At 40.8% G+C, this 20,408-nt stretch overlaps 1 protein-coding gene across 2 annotated transcripts in view; it reads left to right on the top strand.

Annotated features, from left to right (window-relative positions):
• Window positions 1-4,848: 4,848 nt before the first annotated feature.
• LOC139468221 (uncharacterized) overlaps window positions 4,849-20,408 on the top strand; it is a 134,393-nt gene continuing 118,833 nt past the window's right edge. For both annotated transcript variants that reach the window (XM_071250043.1, XM_071250041.1), the window contains exon 1: window positions 4,849-4,933. The gene's annotated coding sequence lies outside the window, so the exon portion shown is untranslated. The remainder of the gene's footprint in view (window positions 4,934-20,408) is intronic.

The following is a 20,408-nucleotide window of genomic DNA, read 5'->3' as shown; positions in this document are numbered from 1 at the left end:
AAACGGAAGGAAAGCCTGAAGTGATGCAAGTTTATCTCTTTGGTGAAACCCACAAGCACGGGCATGGTGCTGACAAGTAGAAACATAATAATTTTTACAAAGAAATTCTTGCATCAAACTTACATACAGTGATGGCAAGGGGGCTTGTTTCGTCCATGCATTCTTACACCAACAAATGAGGTCGAGTGCACCTTATGTTGCTGGCAGCATTCCACATGTCGCCCGTAATATGAGACGTTTCATGATCGACAACTCGTTTAAATTAAACCTGCCAGCTGGCTCATATAAAACGTGCTGTATAGATCGTGCACTTCGTATATACATTGCAGGGATGTGAAATCTCAGCGGAAAATTGCGTTTTTTAAATAGTAGTCCTCGGAAAAAATCATCTTCCGCGGAAAAATATAATCAAAGATTAAAAATAAAACACTCCTAAAAATGTTATCGAAAATCGGACAACTGTCGCGTATTGTCCTGTTTTCGATCAGAGCTTTCAGCATCATAGGGTTTCGGACCTAATACTTGTTCTATCACGAATACTTGCACTATAACGTGGGGTGTGGCGTCACACAGAAATTGTAAATACTCAGATGATGGCGTGTTTTTAAGATACATTTGTCTTTTAGCCTGTAGTGAGTGAGTGTATTGGGTTTAACGCCGCTTTTAACAGCCATCACCTGAGTGTTTTTAATATACATTTGTCTTTTAGCCCGTAAGTGAATGAGCTATTTTACAGTTGTTCATGTGATTAGCGAGAATGCTATGAATGTTTCTTCAGCGTCGGAAAACCCATAACACGGGAATATATGTTGTATTAATGTTTGCAATGGAGTTTTTTCACAACAAAAGGTAAGTTTCTTTTCAATATGCTTCAACATGGGGAAAAGGGTCAGACATTGCACACTTATGACAGTTGTCCTTGTGTCTGGGGGATGGGGGTGAAGTTTATGGCAATATTGCTCCTATACCTAGCGGGTAGCCGGGTGCGCGGAAGCTATGCCCGATCTTTCAAAAATACTGATTAAACTTTGAAATTTTACTGCATCCGCCATCTTTGTTTATTTTGACTTATTGGCTTTTGCCATTGACTTATAACATTTCTTGTGTGAATTTTGTCCAAACTGCACGAAATTGCTTAAAATGCAATCAAATGTTTCAAAAGTGTCATTGTGTAATGCCAACTACATTATACCCCCAGCATATTCCTACTCCTTGGCCTCGGAGGCGAACAAGCAGGCAGTACAATATCATTGCTAACCATAGTATTGTACCTCTTTTTAAAAAAATATGGTAATAGATTTATTTGTTTGAAAAAAAATATAATCGCGGAAACAATCATTTAATTGGTCATGCTAACAGCAAATGAAAGAAAACTTGTTACTTTTCTTACGTTTGCTTCTGAAGTGAATGAATTTATTCAACATTTATGAATTATGATGTCGACGAGAGAAAACAATCAATAAAACTATCCTGTTTACCTTACATGTAGGCATGACATATATGTAGTCTACATGTTGTGTTTACATTACCTCTGAAGATCTATTTACTTAAAGAGGACTCATCTATATAAGGCAAGGGCCCGTCCTACAAAGCCATCTTAGCCATCATAACTAGGTGGCGTCTAGAAGAAGATATATGTGTGGGTAGAAAAGGTATGTTACAGATCTTGCCAAGTTTCAGTATTGATACTATCGCGTTGTACTGATACTAGTCGTGGGTTCGGATCCCAAATTCGCACTGATTACAATACTTGGTTTGACCAGGAGTCCATATAGACTTTGACAGATAACATAACTTGTGTTTTACGAAGAGACACATATCTACGTCCCACAACAGTCCTCACACACCAAGATGAAATGCCGCGGCGTACTGAAAAGTTTTATTACGAAAGCCAAAAGGAATTGTCTTTAAAAATGGTAACCAACAGAAACATCATTCTCAATTGGGAAGAACAATTAATCCGTGGCTCCTGTTATGGAGGGGGCACTGGTGGCCCAGTCGTCTAAGGCGCCGCGATTCGCTGTGCAGAGTTGCGTCCCTTTGGGCACGCCAGAAACCTATGATTGTGGATTCGAATCTCGGTTCGCCCCGATTATGTTTCTAGGTTTGTCAGTATCATACCCGTGCTCGTGGGTTTCACCGAAGTGGTTAACGTCTTAGACCTACATCAATTCGGGCTTTCCTCCCACATTAAGCTGACACGTCGTGATATAACTGGAATAATGTTAAAAAGCGGCGTTAAACCCAACTCACTCACTGACTGTTGTTATGGTACAGTGTTGCCGCTAGTGGCCCGTCATGTTAAGGGCACACATGTGACTCATGAATAACCCCATGCCATACATGTATTTGATTTGTGTTTTTCGGTGATGCCGTTGATTTTCGGTTCTTGTTGATGCGTTGATACTTACTCAAAAGAAGTCAAAGAACTCTCGATTCTTTCATATTACTACAGTTAATCTGTCACACCATATAATTCAATTATTATATTTTGCAGTTGTAGAATGTTACACTAGGTTTCAGATATACGTCATTATACCTTAAGACGCGTGCTTAATGACATTTAAAGTAATTAAATATACACAACCATCTTTTCGAGTGATGAATCAGTATAAACTGCTATGCGGCTATTAGTACCATTTTACCGTTAAAAGTGTTTCCTAGGAACTTTAGTTATCCATGCTACCTTAATATGTATATGATTTCTTGCACTTTGTGACAACGCACCAAATGCCGCACTGTAAACGTTTGAAGCAACTTCAAAACGTTAACGCCAGTGTATAATCAGTCTCGAATAGGTGCCGAAACAGATTCCATAGACAACATAGTCATGGAAATTCTATAAACGGTTCCCTGACAAGTAAGTGTTTGTTTGTTGCCTGACGTCACACAGTATTACTCCGGCGACGGAGACCTGTAAACAATCGAGCCTGGACTAGACAAGCCAGTGATGGGCAGAGTTAGTGATGATCCATGTCTTCGGGATACGCTTTTAGCAAGATTGAACACTGATCCACTAAAGTTTATGCCAGTGGGCGAGGAGGTGTGAAACCTTTATGTAAAGGTCATAGTAAAAGGTCATTGGATGGCATCGCGTATCATTTAAAGAAGCAACGTGTCACATTTCGTAAATTCTTGGACACTCTTCCATAAAATTTCTTAACCATGTTAAATACTGTCAAGACTAAATACTCTATTATCACAGCATAACAGGGGCGGATCCAGACATCTTGGTTAACATATGGAGCCCCCTCCCCCAACACACACACACACACACACACACACACACACACACGATGTCTCGTTATAATTCCCGGAAAGCTTCTTGCTACGATTTGTATCTGGTTCACCTTTTCCAGCATGAGCCCAACCAATATTCAAAACAGTCAGCATTTGGCATCACCACATCCAAAGAAGGCAAAGACTATGCGTTCAACAGGTTAGGTTATGTCCTCTGTGTTCTGGGCTGCCGATGTTGTCATCATTGTGGACTGTCTTTACAAAGTGAGAGGCAATCAACGGAACATATTATGCTGCAATTTTGATACAATTATGGGATGAAATTAAGACTAAGAGATGTGGGAAGCTGAGAAATGACTGTGCACTTCCAATGGATAATGGGCCAGTACACAAACCAGGCATCACTCTGGCTACAGTCAACGCGTGGAGCTTTGAACACCTTCATCAACCACCGTATTCTCATGATCTGGCTCCGTCTGACTCCAATCAGTTCCCGAACATGACGAAAGCTCCAGCCAGAACCCGATTCGACTCGAACGAAGACGCCATAGCAGCCAAGAGAAGGCCTGCATAAATAATGTTAACGTCTTTAGGTAAACTCTTTCAGTGTGGGGCTCAGAATTTATCCCCACCCCCGTCACCCCCGCGTGTTTAGTGTTACATGAGCCGCTGCATGGGGCGACTGCATGTTTAGTGTTACATGAGCCGCTGCGTGAGGATTATATGGTTACCGATCGTATATGGGTAATTGATAGCACTACTAAAGTTAAAGAAAGGTGTGTTTAACTTCTTTTGAGTGGTATATGTGTTGTTATCTTCCACTGATCTTACGCTGTAGACTCAGTCACTCCATCATTCATACTCTGACAGTATCCACCATGTTCACCTCACATCAATATAACGGTGTGTTGCAAATATCAAGGTTCACTATTTCAATGGTCGATCATGTACTGCATCTGTAATTACAGCCACTAAAGGCAATAAAGATCGGTCGAACTGTACACGCACTGCACGTGGCCCCGTGACAATTTATAGCTGACATCGATACAATGTTCGATTATCAACACACCAGATCTTTACCATTATTTATAAAAAAATACAAAAAGTTTGAAGAGACATAAGGGTTATCATGGTAACTTCGTAGCAGACAATATTCAGCTTGCTCATCTACTCAATGTAAGCAATGACTGACGAGTAAACCTGTGACGTCGCACCGCTTCAGGGCATGTTTGCAGAGATCCCGAGGAAGTCAATGTAGTCATCACATCACACACTACTTTGTAATTGTAGTAAAAACTGTCCCAATATCTCACAACAGTTCATCTACTGCAATAGGCGCCCGACAACCCATGTCCGCGTCACAAGAAGAGTTTAACCTACAACACTTTTCACAAAAATGCACTCCCGTGTCAGACCCAACCCTTAATTGTTCTGTAAAACTCGGACATCTTTTGTCTGAAACAATGTCTCGATAACAATACTCTGCTGTAGCCCAGCTGTACTTTAAGAACGCTTACACCTGAAGTCGCGATGCTTTTCTACTGGCTCACCGTGTCGGTTGAGTGAACACGTACAGGAGCTGGCCTTCACCTTTCAGTGATAGTTATGCCCCAGTCAGGCTGTGCTTGCAGTGGCGATCGGGTGGATATTAACCTTGCTACGCTCCCGAAGCGAAACTAACCTCAACTCGCAGGTAGGTCATTGTCCATAACTCTTTTAAATCATCATCTCAATATGTCGTACGTAGTGTTGGTATATACCCAGTAATAGTGTGTGTAAACATCTGACTGACCACTGGCTTTGTTGTCACGCTTTCAGATGTGCCGGATTTTTCTTCTGAGCTACTATATTTTCTGAGTTATCTTTTCTACTTTCTTGTCTTGGTTATACGTTTGAGACTGGCAAATGATAGCAACAATGTATACAATGATATCCTTCAATGTCGTGTTACTCTGATGTGTACTTATATTATTCAAATTTGACAATTAATATGTTTAAACAACTGCAGGTTTTAGATAGTGCTTTGATTTACTTGTAAGTGTGAAAAAGTCTTGATAGAGTCGATTCTTGGAATGAAGTGCTACGTCATTGACTTTCGAAATTGTCCTGCCATTTTAACACTTTCACAACCATTGTACCGTGTAGGTAGGTGTGTGTGGTTTTGAAAGAGGGCACTCGAAAGAGGTTATCCGTGCGACGCGCCTTTCCATACAGACGTATTGTGGTATAGAGTCCTGAATATATGAAAACAGCCCCGTCATTGTACAATAGTTTTACATGCTCAAAGATTCGTGTCTGTGTTTACCATTCGGTTGTGAATTATCCTTAATGTCGTCACAGTGAAGCGTCTGAAACGTATAAATAATGTTTGCCTGTTATTATAAGTTGGTTTGCATTGTAATCTATATTCAATGATAGTGTAAGAGAATATTTTGCCCGTAATCCTCGCCTATGGAACGAGACTCGCATTTATCAATCACGATGTTAGTGTTATGAGATTAAGTTTTACCCAGGTGGCCATGTGGACTCTGTGTTCGCTTGTTATGCATGATCTGAGTTCAAGCCTCATATAGGTAACTTGAGTGACGCCAGTTTTTGATGTCAAAGACGAAACCACCAATTATATACCCGTTCAAGCATATCCAATGAACATTTCCAACGGTCATAAGATCTTGTTTTGTCAAACATTGCGTTTTTAAATTATTGGTAATATTTCCAAGGTACATATTTTTGTAATACGTGTGGCCACACAACATATCGCTTAGTTTCGATAATAGTTGCGATATTTCATTGCTATGGTATCACATTATTATACCTTATTTATTAAGTGTCACAGTTTGGGCCAGTGAGTTCTGCGGACATTGATTTCTCGCCCATGATTGAACTGTATGAAAACAAAGCCTGTAGTCCTCGCCACTTGAAATATAATCACGAAATATGGCGATGATTTATTAACGAAGATAGCTTAATGTGTGCTAATACTTATAAAGTGAAAACAAGTTATTCCGTCTATAAGGATTATTACTTACAGTAATGAAAAAAATGGCCAAGTGGACATTTCTTGAAAAGCGCCCTTTGTCATTTTTGTCTTGTCTGTAAGTAATACTCCTCATCGGCGTAGTGGCTTGTTTTCACATTCTAAGTCTTAGCACACATGCAGATATTTTTGTCAATTAATCATCGCGAGTTTTCGTGATTCTATTTAAATTGGCTGGGACTAGAGTGTTGTTGTCGATACCTGGCCCGTGCTTTTTACGTTACAACAGCATACAGACATATCTGTTGCTACATCTTGGAAACAGCCGTGCGACCGTGCACACATTAATCAGTTGTGATCGACAAGTTGTCACTCACAACAATATAATGACGTGGGGAAGCTTCCATCGTCTCGTTCTGATTGCAGAGCGTATTTATGGCGTCGGTTCCCACGTTGTCAAACTCTGTCCTTCTAATGGTCTCTAAGCCCTCCCTACGCCTGTTAAAGAGTGTTCACTTTGTTAATTTCGTCACGTCAAAGAATACTATCAGTTGCTGGACAACGTGGGCCCCATAGGCGAATCTTTTCTTTTTGTTGTTTTAAGTGTGTGTGTTTTGGGCAAAGACAAATGACAAAGTACTAAACAGTGCACTGTTTCCAAAACAATTTCTCGTCAGAGTTGTGTTTGAAGATAAATATCCCTCGGTATTGAGTAACAGTATATATTTTACTATGCTCGCACACGTGGAGTCTATCCCTCTTGTGTTAAATGTCCTCTGTATGTAATAACAGTAAATAATTTACCATACAGAAAATCGTATAATTAATCAATAACTGATCCATGACAAGCAGATACTTTATATTTTCTTTGTGCAGAAATTAAAATGCTCACAATTTTCCTTGAAGATTGAAGATACCCATAGTCGACTTGCTTCCATAAGTATCGATAAAACAGGTTTGCCATCGGGCCTGAAGTCCCCCGGGCCACGTTCGCCTCGAAGTGTTTTCAGAGACCATACACCAGTGTAGCCTCTGGTGTCTTGTACGGTGTTAGAATAAAGTCACACATTTTCTAATCGTTTGTCGCAATTGGGATACGATGCCATGCATCAATCAAGTCAGCGTGCCTGACCACCCGATCCCGTTAGTCGCCTCTTAAGACAAGCAGTCGCCTTTCACGGCAACCATGGGGCGCTGAAGACCTATTCCTCCCCGGATCGTCATGGGTCTAATGATCATGTTAAACTGAGATAAGTCGTTGGTACTTCTGGAACTGTCTCGACGTCGATGTCATGGGTAATTGTAACGGGCTTATTTAGCGACTGAACAGCGTCATGCACTTTGAGTTCATCATGAACAGGTAAAGAGAAGCTAACGCTGTACACCGTGACGTAGGTGGGCGTGTCTCGTAACCATTATTTGAGGAGTCTCCAAGGTCCATAGAGTCCATACAGGTATTACGTAACATCTTTCACCCACGCCACGGATGGTCACCACCGCTGGTCACCCATGTTTCGCTTGAGGTCTCCTATTAAGTTTAAATACATATAAAGAGATTGGAGTAGTTCAAAATAAAGCCTGTCGACTATTTGTAGGAGTAAAAAAGAATGCATCCGTTATTGCTATGAGAGGTGATATGGGATGGGGATCTGTGAAGGTCACACAACGTACTGAATGTTGTTTATATTTTAGACTATATGATATGCCTCATTCGCGTATCCCCTATGTTGTTCACAAATGGTCTTCTAAGAAATTACAGTCCTGGGATAAAAGATTTCTTAAGGTTTTAACTCATTTTAATGTGGACTTCTTATTGAGATCGGGTTTGACTATGAAACAATGCATCGCTCATGTTAGAAATGTTCTCACTTCTGATGATAACGATAAATGGCTTGCCGCTGTATGGGATGACAGAAATAAACCAAACGGGAATAAATTACGAACTTATAGAACTTATAAATGTTTTCCGGATGTCGATTTTTATGTCAAGAATGTAAAGTTCAAGGATCATAGAAGAATTTTAGCCTTTTTTTAGATGCGGTAATCTTCCACTGCACATTGAGACCGGCCGATACTCCGAGACTCCAACTCCTTTATATCAAAGGATATGTAAATATTGTATATACTCCCATGATCACGATGCTCCCCTACTTATATTGAAGATGAATGCCATTTCTTAATCGAATGTAACTTTTATGATGACTTACGTTTTGATCTTTTACAAGAAGCTTTTGCTATTAACAGTGATTCTTTAAATTTAGGCAGCTCAGACAAATTGATTTTTATTATGCAAGAGGAATCACTGCAACACATTTCAGCTAAATGTCTATATTATACTATAAAAGTTAATTATCATTATTACTACAATTATTATTGTTACTTTAAAAAAGTTAAACACCACTTTTATGTTTATTAGTATAGTACATATATTTACATTTATTTTATTTATTTATTTATTTATTTATTTAATAATAATAATAATAATAATTATTATTATTTCACAATGGATACACTTGTATTTTAATGTGTCTCATAAGCCTAATAAGGCTAGATGTACAAGTTTTTGTTCTGAAATCATACTATGCCAAATGTTTTTACCATGACGGCTTCTGTCTGTGACACATAAATAAACATTCCTCTCTCTCTATGTTGCGCAATGTGAATCACGTGGCTATTTCAACATCCCGTATTACAACGCTCAGTACACAATATACATATACAAACGTATAGTTACATTTAATATCTCTCTGAACCTGAACTTCGTACAGTTATTCCTCGGAGTACGGATGTACGCAGTACTGTTACCCTGCACTTGATGGCCTATGTTAAATATTACACTAATGTTGATTGTGTGTTGCAATTTGTGACCTACCTGATTGTACCCGTGGAGGCCCCGGTAGAGAATAGGTCTTCATCAACCTATGTTTGTCGTAAGAGGCGACTATGTTTGTTGTAAGAAGCGACTAGGTTTGTCGTAAGAGGCGACTAACGGGATCGGGTGGCCAGTCTCGCTGTCTTGATTGATGCATGTCATCGTATCCCAATTGCTTGGATCGATGCTGGTAATGTCAATCACGGGATTTTCTGGTCCAGACTCAATTATTACAGACCGCCGTCATATAGCTGGAATATTGCTGAATGTGGAGATAAAAAACACGCAAACAAACAAACAAACAAACAATGCTCGTCGTAAGAGTCAACAAATGATGATTGGGTGGTCACAATGTCAGACCTGTTTGATCGTGTGTCCTGACTGCTACCAAGTACTTGTTTTCCTGGCCCAGCCTGTATTATCATCAGGCCACATTGACTTAACAGTAATCATTTTGTGACTGATACAATATCATAATGTTTGACATTTATTACCCAGCAACAACAAAATAATTGTGATACAATGTTTCCAAAGAGTCATAAAATAAAGTTCTGTTTCAAATTTTGTTAAACACTCCCAGTGACGAGGAATAATATATACATCGGACTATAACAAAGATGGAATATGAACACTGTGATATGAGACATTAACCTGGCTAGATATGGTGTATGTGCCCGAGGAAAGTTCCCAGTGCGGCAATTTGATGTTATACATATGTAACGCCTTTTGTCATGAGTCAGTAGCCCTTAGCATTGGGGAGTGTGGGAGAGGTCGCGCAAACACTGTCTTGCAACACCACGAATCCCAGACACACTGTTAAACACGTATATACACAGAGGCTTATGATTAACTTGGTAAGCGTTTTCTACATAATAGAATGTCAGTTAACAAACAAAAAAGTAACTTTTGAATGTGGGTCCGACCATTGCTTTCTGGAGTATTAAATTGCCGGTCCCTAACTTGAGTGGGACTTGCTGTGACTGCCACATAGACCGAGTCTTTTCCCGTTGTCACTAACACAGTGTAAATGTTGTAGTTTTAATAGCTATCTGCAAAAATGAAGAAAATTGTAACAAGTTTTATGTACTCTTTTATGGGCAAACTCTAAACAATAAAGACAATTACGTTTTTTAAAACAAATTGAAAGAAGATTCTTCTCATTTATTTTGCTTCCGCAGTAATTGCGTTATTTGATAGAATGAATTAGTGAATGAGTTGGTTTTAACGCCGCTTTGAACAGAAGCTCCGTTATATCACGGCATGTCAGCTTGATGTTGGAGAAAAGCCCGAAATGATGCAGACATTACCACTTTGAAAAATACTACGAGCATGGAATGGTGCGGACAAACCTAACAAGGGCGAATCTGGGACTCGAACCGAAGACTATGTTTCTGGCACACTCAAGAGAAGCACTTCTCGATCTACACAGCGAATTGCGGCTCCTGCGATGACTTGTCCCCCGGGCCACCGTTTGTTGGTAGATGGGAGACATGTTAATCCTTTCAAAGTCGTTGAATGCTATAGCAGCAATATTTCGTTTTCATATTTCGCCTCGATTATGTTTCTAGGTTTGTCAGCACCATACCCGTGCTCGTGGGTTTCACCGAAGTGGTAACCGTCTGAGACCTGCATCAGTTCGGGCTTTCCTTCCATTTGCGCAGAACGGTGCTCATGTTAATCACTGGATTGTCTAGTCCAGACTCGATTATTTACATGTATATTTAGGCTGGGATATTACTGAGTGCGGCGTTAAACAAATGACAAACAAACAAACAAACATTACTTTGTTTGTTTGTTGTTTAATGCTGCACTCAGCAATATGAAGGCTGTCTGCATGTAAATAATCGAGTCTGGGCCATACAATCCAGTGATTGATATCATAAGCTTCTATCCAATCAATTAGGATACGATGACATGCGAGGCAGCGAGCCTGACCACCCGATCCCGTCAGTCGCTTGTTACGGCAAGCATGGGTTGCTAAAGACCTATCCTTAGCCGGGTCACAAATATTTCTTCGAAAACAGGATCCCCTAACGCAAAATGATAGCGCTAATTGAGGAAAAACCCAAAGGGTAGGTTAATCTATATCAATCTCAGTTTGGGAGAGTCTTCTTGTGGCTGAAACACAACCAATAAAAGCGGAATTAAACCATGCACGCTGACACAGATCTTGTGATTAATTACGCTAGGCCTGTAAAGAACATTCAGATGACTCATCCACCATGTGACGGTAAAGTGTATGTCTGTCAGAGGTATGTTGTTCTGCAACGTTCCGAACTGCAATATGCTGCACTGAACTCATTCATACCGAGAACCGCATCACTGGGATTCTGGGGTACATTACACAGAGCGATTTTAGCGCTCGGGTGGTCGTAACTCCCATACTTTAACATGCATGGGCTTACGATCGTCGTAGCGCTAAGATCCTTTTTTGGTGGAAGGGGGCCAAGGTACCAAGCACACTATGCTGGCCGTAAGCCGAACTTATGTGTCGGGTGGCCAGACTCGCTGACTTGGTTGGTTGGTATCATCGAACTCCGACGGCGTGGATCATTGCGCATATTATCAATCACTATACCAACAACTAATCCTATCTTAGAAGACCACTGGAATAGGTATGACGTAAAAGAAATTATTGAAATTGTCTCTGTATTCTTTTTGGTAAGGTATAATTGTTTGAAAAATTCACCAGAAATCCATCATAGTGTTACTAGTCAGTAGGAAACGCCAAAACAAGCCAAAAGTTAAAATAAAACTGTGTACATTATTTGTCCGAATTTACACTATACAAGCAACTGCGTCCGTTACGAGAAGCATGCTTGCTGGAAAGGGCGATCATGCTTGTCGCAAGAGGCGACTAACAGGATCAGGTGATTCGACTCGCTGACTTGGTTGATGCATGTCATCATATCCCAGACCCATGAAGATCGATGCTCATGATATCAATCACTGGATTGTCTGACCCATCCTCGATTATTTACAGACTGCCGTCATATAGCTGAAATATTGCTGAGTGCGGTGTTAAACAACAAACAAACAAACAAAACGTTACGAGACGACCATGTTCTTGGAAAAGTCGGAATGGTTGCAAGTCGTCAGTATTCCAAGTGATCGGTTGTCTCATAAGGGACGCATTAAGTTGATTTGACTGCGAACTCGAAGAATACTCCGATCTTTGTGTGTACGAATTCGATGTATATTTCAGCTTGATGGTCTTTCCGTGTGCAAAATCGTTAAGTTCGTTTCTAAATGACACTTGCTTCTGTCCATGTGGCCTTGTGAAACGAAGACGTGAAAACATACCTGTCACCCTATGACATCACTCTGCGCATGTGCACCACGCTGACTGACACGTGCTGCACAGTTTCCATATGCAGCAGGTGCATGTCATGATTGTCAATCCAAATACGGGGCGGTCGGGTAGCCTAGTGGTTAAAGCGTTCACTTGTTACGCCGAAGGCCCGGGTTCGATTTAGGACATGGGTACAATCTGTGAAGCCCATTTCTGGTGTCCCCCGCCTTGATATTGCTGGAATATTGCTAAACGCGGCGTAAAATCATACTCACTCACTCACTCAATCCAAATACAGCATGTGTTTGTTGTTATGTGACTATTCGGCTCAGTTTGCAGTGTGAGTGAGTGAGTTGGGTTTAACGCCGCTTTGAACAGTATTTCAGATATATCATGGCATATGAGCCCGAAGTGATGCATGTCTCAGACGTTTACCACTTTGGTAAAACACACGAGCATGAGTTTCAGCATCTTATTCATTATGGGTGGAATATCGAGTGGACCTTAAATGTCAAATATAAATAATTCTGTTCTTGTGTTGGTAACTCAAACCACAAACCTGTTAATTCCCATCCTATTATGTTCTATGGCAACACGCCATTAAAACATCGAAATCCTGTTACCTGTGATTGTACTTGTTTTGCTGGATAGAGGGGTTGTGCAATAAGATGTACGCGACCTACTTCCAACGGTGTTATTTGTCTGCCACAAAGGAACTCATACAGCTCGAAGGTTCCAGGTACATGGGCCCTCGATCCACACATACTACCCATTCAAGTAAGTCAACACGAGTTAAAAATAACATCCCGCGTCACTGTGTGACCAGTCTACCAAGGCGTATCGAGGGGATCCGAAGGTTTTTGTCGTTGCAGATATACCTCGCGATGACATGCAGACACTTGAGAAGGGTGTTTTCATTCTTCAACGAATTTCTGACGTAAAGGATGTCGCTTTCATTTAACCTTCGATAGGACAAAAAGATATTGTTTAGGTTTAAAGTTATTTCTGTAAAGTTACTTAAAATTGTGTTTGTTTGTTGTTTAACGCCGCACTCAGCAATATTCCAGCTATACGACGGCGGTCTGTAAATAATCTAGTCTGGACGAGACAATCCATAGATTGACATCATGAGCATCGATCCACGCAATTGGAATACGATGGCATGCATCAGCCAAGTCAGTGAGCCTGACCACCCGATCCCGTTAGTCGCCTCTTACGACAAGCATAGTCGCCTTTTTCGTCAAGAATTACCTATTCTACCCCGAATGTTCACGGGTCACCTAAACACACTGGGACGGTCGGGTAGCCTAGTGGTTAAAACGTTCGCTCGTCACGCCGAAGACCCGGGTTCGATTCCCGACATGGGTACAATATGTGAAGCCCATTTCTGGTGTCCCCCGCCGTGATATTGCTGGAATATTGGCAAAAGCGTAGTAAAACCATACTCACTCACTGGTAAGATATTCCCGATGACGTTTAAAAAAGAAACATGGAGCTGTTGTAGAGTTCCGATTGTATTTGAATAACTGTGTAGAGGACTTTGTACTCACTCACCTAAAAACAGACATGGATGCAGTTCAGAGTGAGTTACTGGGGTTCCAGGGTACTGCGTGGGGAAGGCCGGGCTGGCACATCCCCGGTGTATTTTACACCTTAATGTGGGAATAAAGTTAGCTCGATGTCGAAGCTTCTTTATTCATTAAGAAACAACTTTGTGTAATAAGGAAACCTAACATATACAGAGACAGTGGTGCCAATAGGATAAGTCCTTTTTAGCTTACTTTGAAATCGGCCACTTCCGCTACTACAACCGTCAGGCAACAAACACTTACCTTTTTCAATTTTTATGAGTGGCCTGTGTTATTATATTATCAATAACGTAATGTTATCATTTTCAAATTACCTGTTTTACATGTCCTTTTCTTACGACAAATTACGCTTTTCATTTTTAAAATTCAAAAAGGCGTTTAGAAACCCTTTATATTCTTAGGTTATTAGTCTGGCACTTGATTGGTAGATTTTACAGCGCAAGGCAATACTTATTAAGTAAGCCTGCAAACTGCGTATAATCTAAGAACTTGAATTTTTATGACAGGATATTCACCGAATTTGGAACACCTCACAGAAAAGGTCTGCAGCTGAATGGACTAAATATGGTTGTTATTTTTGAATGGTCAAGGTCCCTAGAAAGCAAACAGGCAACAGGCGGATAGAAAACAGATATATCAACATGTGTGTATATAATTTATGAAAGCTTTGATATGTAGAAAACAAATTATGATGTTTGAACCACATTTGATTCATTCGATTGGAACCACTCAAATGCATTTATTTGATTGTGAATTTTGCTGGAATATTGCTAAACGCGGCGTAAAGCCATACTCACTCACTGATAGGATATTCCCGATGACGTTTAATAATTAAGAAACATGACGCTGTTGTGGAGTTCCGACTGTATTTGAATATCTGTGTAGAGGACTGTGTACACATTGCTCTCATGGAATTGTTGAAGCAGAACACCAGTCATAGGTTTTTGGAACTCTAACAAAGAGAGATGGAGCGTCCCTGTACACAGTACTCAAGCCTCCTTATACGATTGTCACGTCACAGATGATGCGACACATTATGGTATGCGCATCACTTGCCATACAACAGCTTTTTTCAAACCAGTGTATGGTTTCTGTACAAATAAATAGCATCTATCACTACCAGGTAAACCAGCCACGACTCCTTCCTTCCCATGTTCTGGAGACAGCGCGTGAAATGTAATAACAGGTTTCACAATGGAGAGGCAGTAAACTGACCTTTGTATAGTATCTTGAAGCATAACGTACATTATTTGACGTGGTTACCTTGTGAAAGGCGGTAGCAAACGTTACGGATCACGTTGACGTGTAAGGTAAGAGCGCTGAGAACAGAAATGACGTAGGTCAATGGTGACTCAGCAGTAAGTCAACTGGATTTTATGGGGGCCATTTATATAGACCTCACAGCACATTTTACATAAAACGGTTACACCCATTCCTATCTCACGCCTTCCTCTAATGTAACATTCTGGTCATGCCCCTGTAACTCTATATTAAGAGACATGACGGTTCATTATAATCGAGGGTTTCTTTATAGGCTTATATATATTTAAGTATACACAACGTTATTTCGGGGACTGTATGTTCGTCTTAAGCCTGAAACACACGAGTTTGCCTTTGCGTATTTCAAAATCGATTTGGTACAAATAATGACAAGGTAAGGCACGTTTGTTTCTGTTCGCGTATTGGGGGTGCGTGTTAACGAATACGTATACGATTGAATTCTTTCCGGGGGCTAATTTTGACGCGTACGCGTACGTATACAAAATGGGAATTTGTTGAAAGGAGTCAACTTTGCATGTTTTACGTAGAATGTTGACGCATTCGTTATCGTAAGCATAGACATTGCTCGTATATATTATTTGTTGAGACAACGAATACGCATACGCATATGTATACGCAAACAAGTGTGTTTTCCGCTTTCCACTGTCGGTCGTATAACGGTTGGTCAACTTTCTTTGTTTGGGTCGGGTCCACCATTACAAGCTACCGCCAACACGGGCAGTAGGGTAGAGGTTGAAGCGGTCGCTCTTTGAGGCGAAGGTCCGGGTTCCATTCCCCATATGGTACAATACGTGAAGTACATTGCTGGAATAATGCTAAAGGCAGCGGAAAATCATACTCGCTCACTATAAGTGACCTCATTTCGCTCGGAAGATTCCGGGGTAGAATAGGTCTTCAGCAACCCATGCTTGCCGTAAAAGGCATCTATGCTTGTCGTAAGAGGCGACTAATGGGATCGGGTGGTCAGGCTTGGTTGATGTCATCGTATCCCAATTGCGTGGATCGATGCTTATCTTATCAATCTCTGGTATGTCTGGTCCAGACTCCATTATTTACAGACCGCTGTCATATAGCTGGAATATTGCTGAGTGCGGCGTTAAACAACAAACCAACCAACCAACCATTTCGCTCATGCCTTAAAATTTTAATTTACTATCATGCATCTTAGCTTGGGTTAAGAGGTACGAAAACGGACATGGCTAGTATCGTTCAGAGTTACCTCCATTATCCGAATAAGGATCCCGTGGTCGTGAGTTCGAGTCAAAATCTGATTCTTGGTCTATCGGCTCCTTACCTGTGTAGTTGGTTTTCACCAAAGAGGTCACACACGTCTACGGCCCGGGTTCTCCTCTCACATCACGACCTTTGCCACTTTGTAACACTCTGTATCCATATCTCGGGTGTGAGTTCGAATCCCGGTTCGCCCCGATTATGTTTCTAGGTTTGTCAGCACCATACCCGTGCTCGTGGGCTTCACCGAAGTGGTAAACGTCTGAGACCTGCATCACTTCGGGCTGTCCTCCCACATTAAGCTGACACGCCGTGATATAACTGGAATGATGTTAAAAGCGATGTTAACCAAACTCACTCACTCACTCACCCAAATCTCGGAGGTTCAGGTTCGGTGACTTGGTTTGATTGCGTGTCATCGTACTCACAATATCGATCACTGGATTTTCTGGTCCAAACACATCATATTGATAACTATGACGTCAAGCTACAAACGAAATATATCCAACTCAGTTAAACACTGTTCAGTCATGTTTGTGGCGCAATCAAGATTCTTTGACTAGACAGAAATTGTTGGAGAACGTGCGAAACATCGTGCAGTGAACACGTAGGGGAGGTATGGAGTGTGTTCATAGTAGCAGTTGCAAAGTCAAATTAATACAGACTGTGGGACCGTATGCCGTTTTTATTGATATATACATTCAAATACAGCACGTTATGCGTGAGTAATATTTGTAGAGAATCATCGCACACATGGCGTTTGTATAATAGTATAGAGAAAGTGGTGTTTGATAGTACACATTTCATTTTTGTAATGAGAAGTTCAGATTTTTAAACTTTTTTTTATAACCTTAAATATTAGTGTTTATACATACCCATTTCAAATGTATATTTCTATGATTAATGCGTTCATTGAGTCCTTTAATTGCGCCACATTTGTTGCCGGAGGCCTGGTTACTGTGTGTGTAGATTAACGGGAACAGTGCTGAGGAATCTAGGTCACGCTTGTCAGTGTAGTGTATGTTGAGAGGAAGTCTTGTCACCACCTGCTTTGTAAATATTCTAATTCTTTGTTTGTCTTAACCTCTCTCTGTCAGCATTCCAAGCAAACTGGTTGACCTACCGACTGAGTTAAGCTACCTGTAGTGTTAGGGCCTAAGGCGACACTTTTTTTTAGTTTTTCAGACTGTAGACCGTTTGAAAAAAATACCAATTAAATATTTCGTTTTCCCAGAGACTATATGGTCTCTGGTTTTCCCAAACAATCATTCATTGTTACTATGAAATTATGAAAAACATTAAGTTAACATTAAGTGTCTGGTTTTCTCAAACAATCCTTCATTTTTTACGACCGCCTCCGTGGTCTAATGGTAGAGCGTCCGCCCGGACAGCGGAAGGTCCGGGGTTCGATCCCCGACAGCATCATACCAAAAGACGTTAAAATATGGTACTTGTTGGTACTTGTCTGGCGCTCGGCATTAAGGGGCTAAAACAAGGACTGGTCGGCTCGGAGTCAGTATACTGTGTCTGAGTGGGGTATTCATGTTAAACTTCGGCATGGTATTTCAGTGAGCTATCACTATAAATCGGCATCAGTCCGGACTAGTACAAGCAGTCACACACACACACACAAACACACAAACACACACACACACACACATACACGTGCATGCACGTCGCTATATAAGTGCAATAATCTTGGACAATTTCACCTCACCTTCATTTTTACTATGAAACTATGAAAAACATTAAGTTAACATTAAGTTTCTGGTTTTCCCAAACAATCCTTCATTGTTACTATGAAACTATGAAAAACATTAAGTTGTGTATACATAGAAACCAAACCAAACATTAAATATTCTGGCAAACTAAACAAAAATACGGGATTAAATCCGACAAGTGCCAAGCAATTTTCCAACCAATTTCAATACCAAAAGATTTTATTCAGACATGTAACAGGTTAATGTTTTGTTTTTAGTTTTCTTCAACCAACCACTTAATTCTTAAAACAATACGTAAGCCTAAAAACAGATAATGCATGGTCCAAGGCATATATTGTTAGGCATGTCATGTGTTTTTTTAAAGAAATGATTTATTGTTGCACCATGTACAGTTTAGTAAGTGTCCACTTATTTATACATTTTAAAGGGGGCACGGGTCGCCCAGTTGTCCAAGGCACCGCAATTCGCTGTGCAGAGTTTCGTCCTTTGGGCATGCCAGAAACCTATAACTGTGGGTTCAAATCCCTGTTCGCCCCGATTATATTGCTAGGTGTTTCAGCACCATACCGTGCTCGTGGGTTTCACCAAAGCGACAAACGTCTGAGACCTGCATCATTTCAGACTTTGACCCACATCAAGCTGACATGCCGTGATATAACTGGAATACTGTTCAAAGCGGCGTTTAACCTCGCTCACCCTCTCTCATTGTAAGTCTAACCGCCAAGGTGTGAAATTGAGACATTGACTATGTAATTAGGATAATCAATGGCATATTTGCCGAGATTGATGTAGATCAGGACATTTGTCTCAGCAAACAGGTAAACGGCCTCATTTAAGTTTTCCCGGACCCAATTTGCACGACCCCTCTTTAACCCAAAGACATGCTGATCAGATGTACTTGCTGATCTCGCGAACAACTGTTCTGCAGTGGATGGTCATTATAAATGGAACTGTACACGTGGAAGGGTGCGTGATCTACAGCGTTACTAACGCCCTTAGTTGTGACCCATCAGGCAACCTAACAATGCAGCAGACAGGAGCACTCCGTACCTATCAATGTAATATGTCGTAACGTCTGTACTCAAATCTATGTGTTAGCCTTGATGTTGAACCGTGCTCCTTGGTTCCATTCTCCCCATCGGCGTTTGGGGCGGTCGGGTAGCCACGCAGATCAAGCGTTAGATCTCCACGCTGAAGACTTGTGTTCGATATCCCACATGAGAACGCCCTGTGGCACCTTTTTCTCGTGTCGCCCGCCGTGACATTGCTGGAATATCAAAAGCAGCGAAAACCACTGATTATTTCATGTGTTTCTACGGTGGCCCATGAGGGACATGGAGTCTGTTTTTCAATATTTTGCTATTTGACTTACTTTTATCGTAACGTTTTGCAAATCAACACAATTTGTCATACAAATATGTGATAAATCATGTATAAAAACAACCGAAAACATGGAAAATGTACTTTCAAGTAGCTATTGAATCGCTGAAATGTGAAGCGAAAATGTCAAAAACCTAATTAAAAATGTCAAAAACGAAAATGTCAAAAACAAAAGTGAAAATGTCAAAACGAAAATGAAAATACAGAAAACTATTTCCACCGCGGTGGGAATAATTTTAACCGCGGTGGAAATAGTTTTCTGTATTTTCATTTTAGTTTTTGACCTTTTCGTTTTTGTTTTTGACATTTTCATCTTAGTTTTTGACATTTTCGCTTCATTTTTCAGCGATTCAATATCTTCTTTTTGCATGATTTATCACATATTTGTATTCAGTATTTCAGTAAGTGAAATATCAAAATATTGAAAACAGACTCCATGTCCCTTATGGGCCACTGTATGTTACCGCATAATAGTGTTACCCGATGTGATAGTTTTTGTTTGTTGTTTTACACCGCACTCAGCATTATTCCAGCTATATGACGGCGGGCTGAAAATAATCGAGTCTGGACCAGACAATCCAGTGATTGATATCATGAGCACGCAATTGGGATTCGATGACATGCATCAACCAAGTCAGCGAGCCTGACCACCCGATCCCGTTGTTCGCCTCTTACGACAATCACAGTCGCTTTTTACGGCAAGCATGAGTTGCTGAAGACCTACTCTACCCCGGATCTTCACGGGTCCGCTGTGATAGTGGTGGAACATTGCTTGAAACGGCCTCAAACTGGTGAAGATCCGGGTTGGAATAGGTCTTCAACAACC

The sequence above is a fragment of the Haliotis cracherodii genome, unplaced genomic scaffold (assembly GCF_022045235.1).
Source record: "Haliotis cracherodii isolate W230 unplaced genomic scaffold, xgHalCrac1.p SCAF_2, whole genome shotgun sequence".
Lineage (NCBI taxonomy): Eukaryota > Metazoa > Mollusca > Gastropoda > Lepetellida > Haliotidae > Haliotis > Haliotis cracherodii.
The sequence above is the reverse complement of the archived record's forward strand: the minus strand, read 5'-3'. Positions and strand labels throughout refer to the sequence as shown.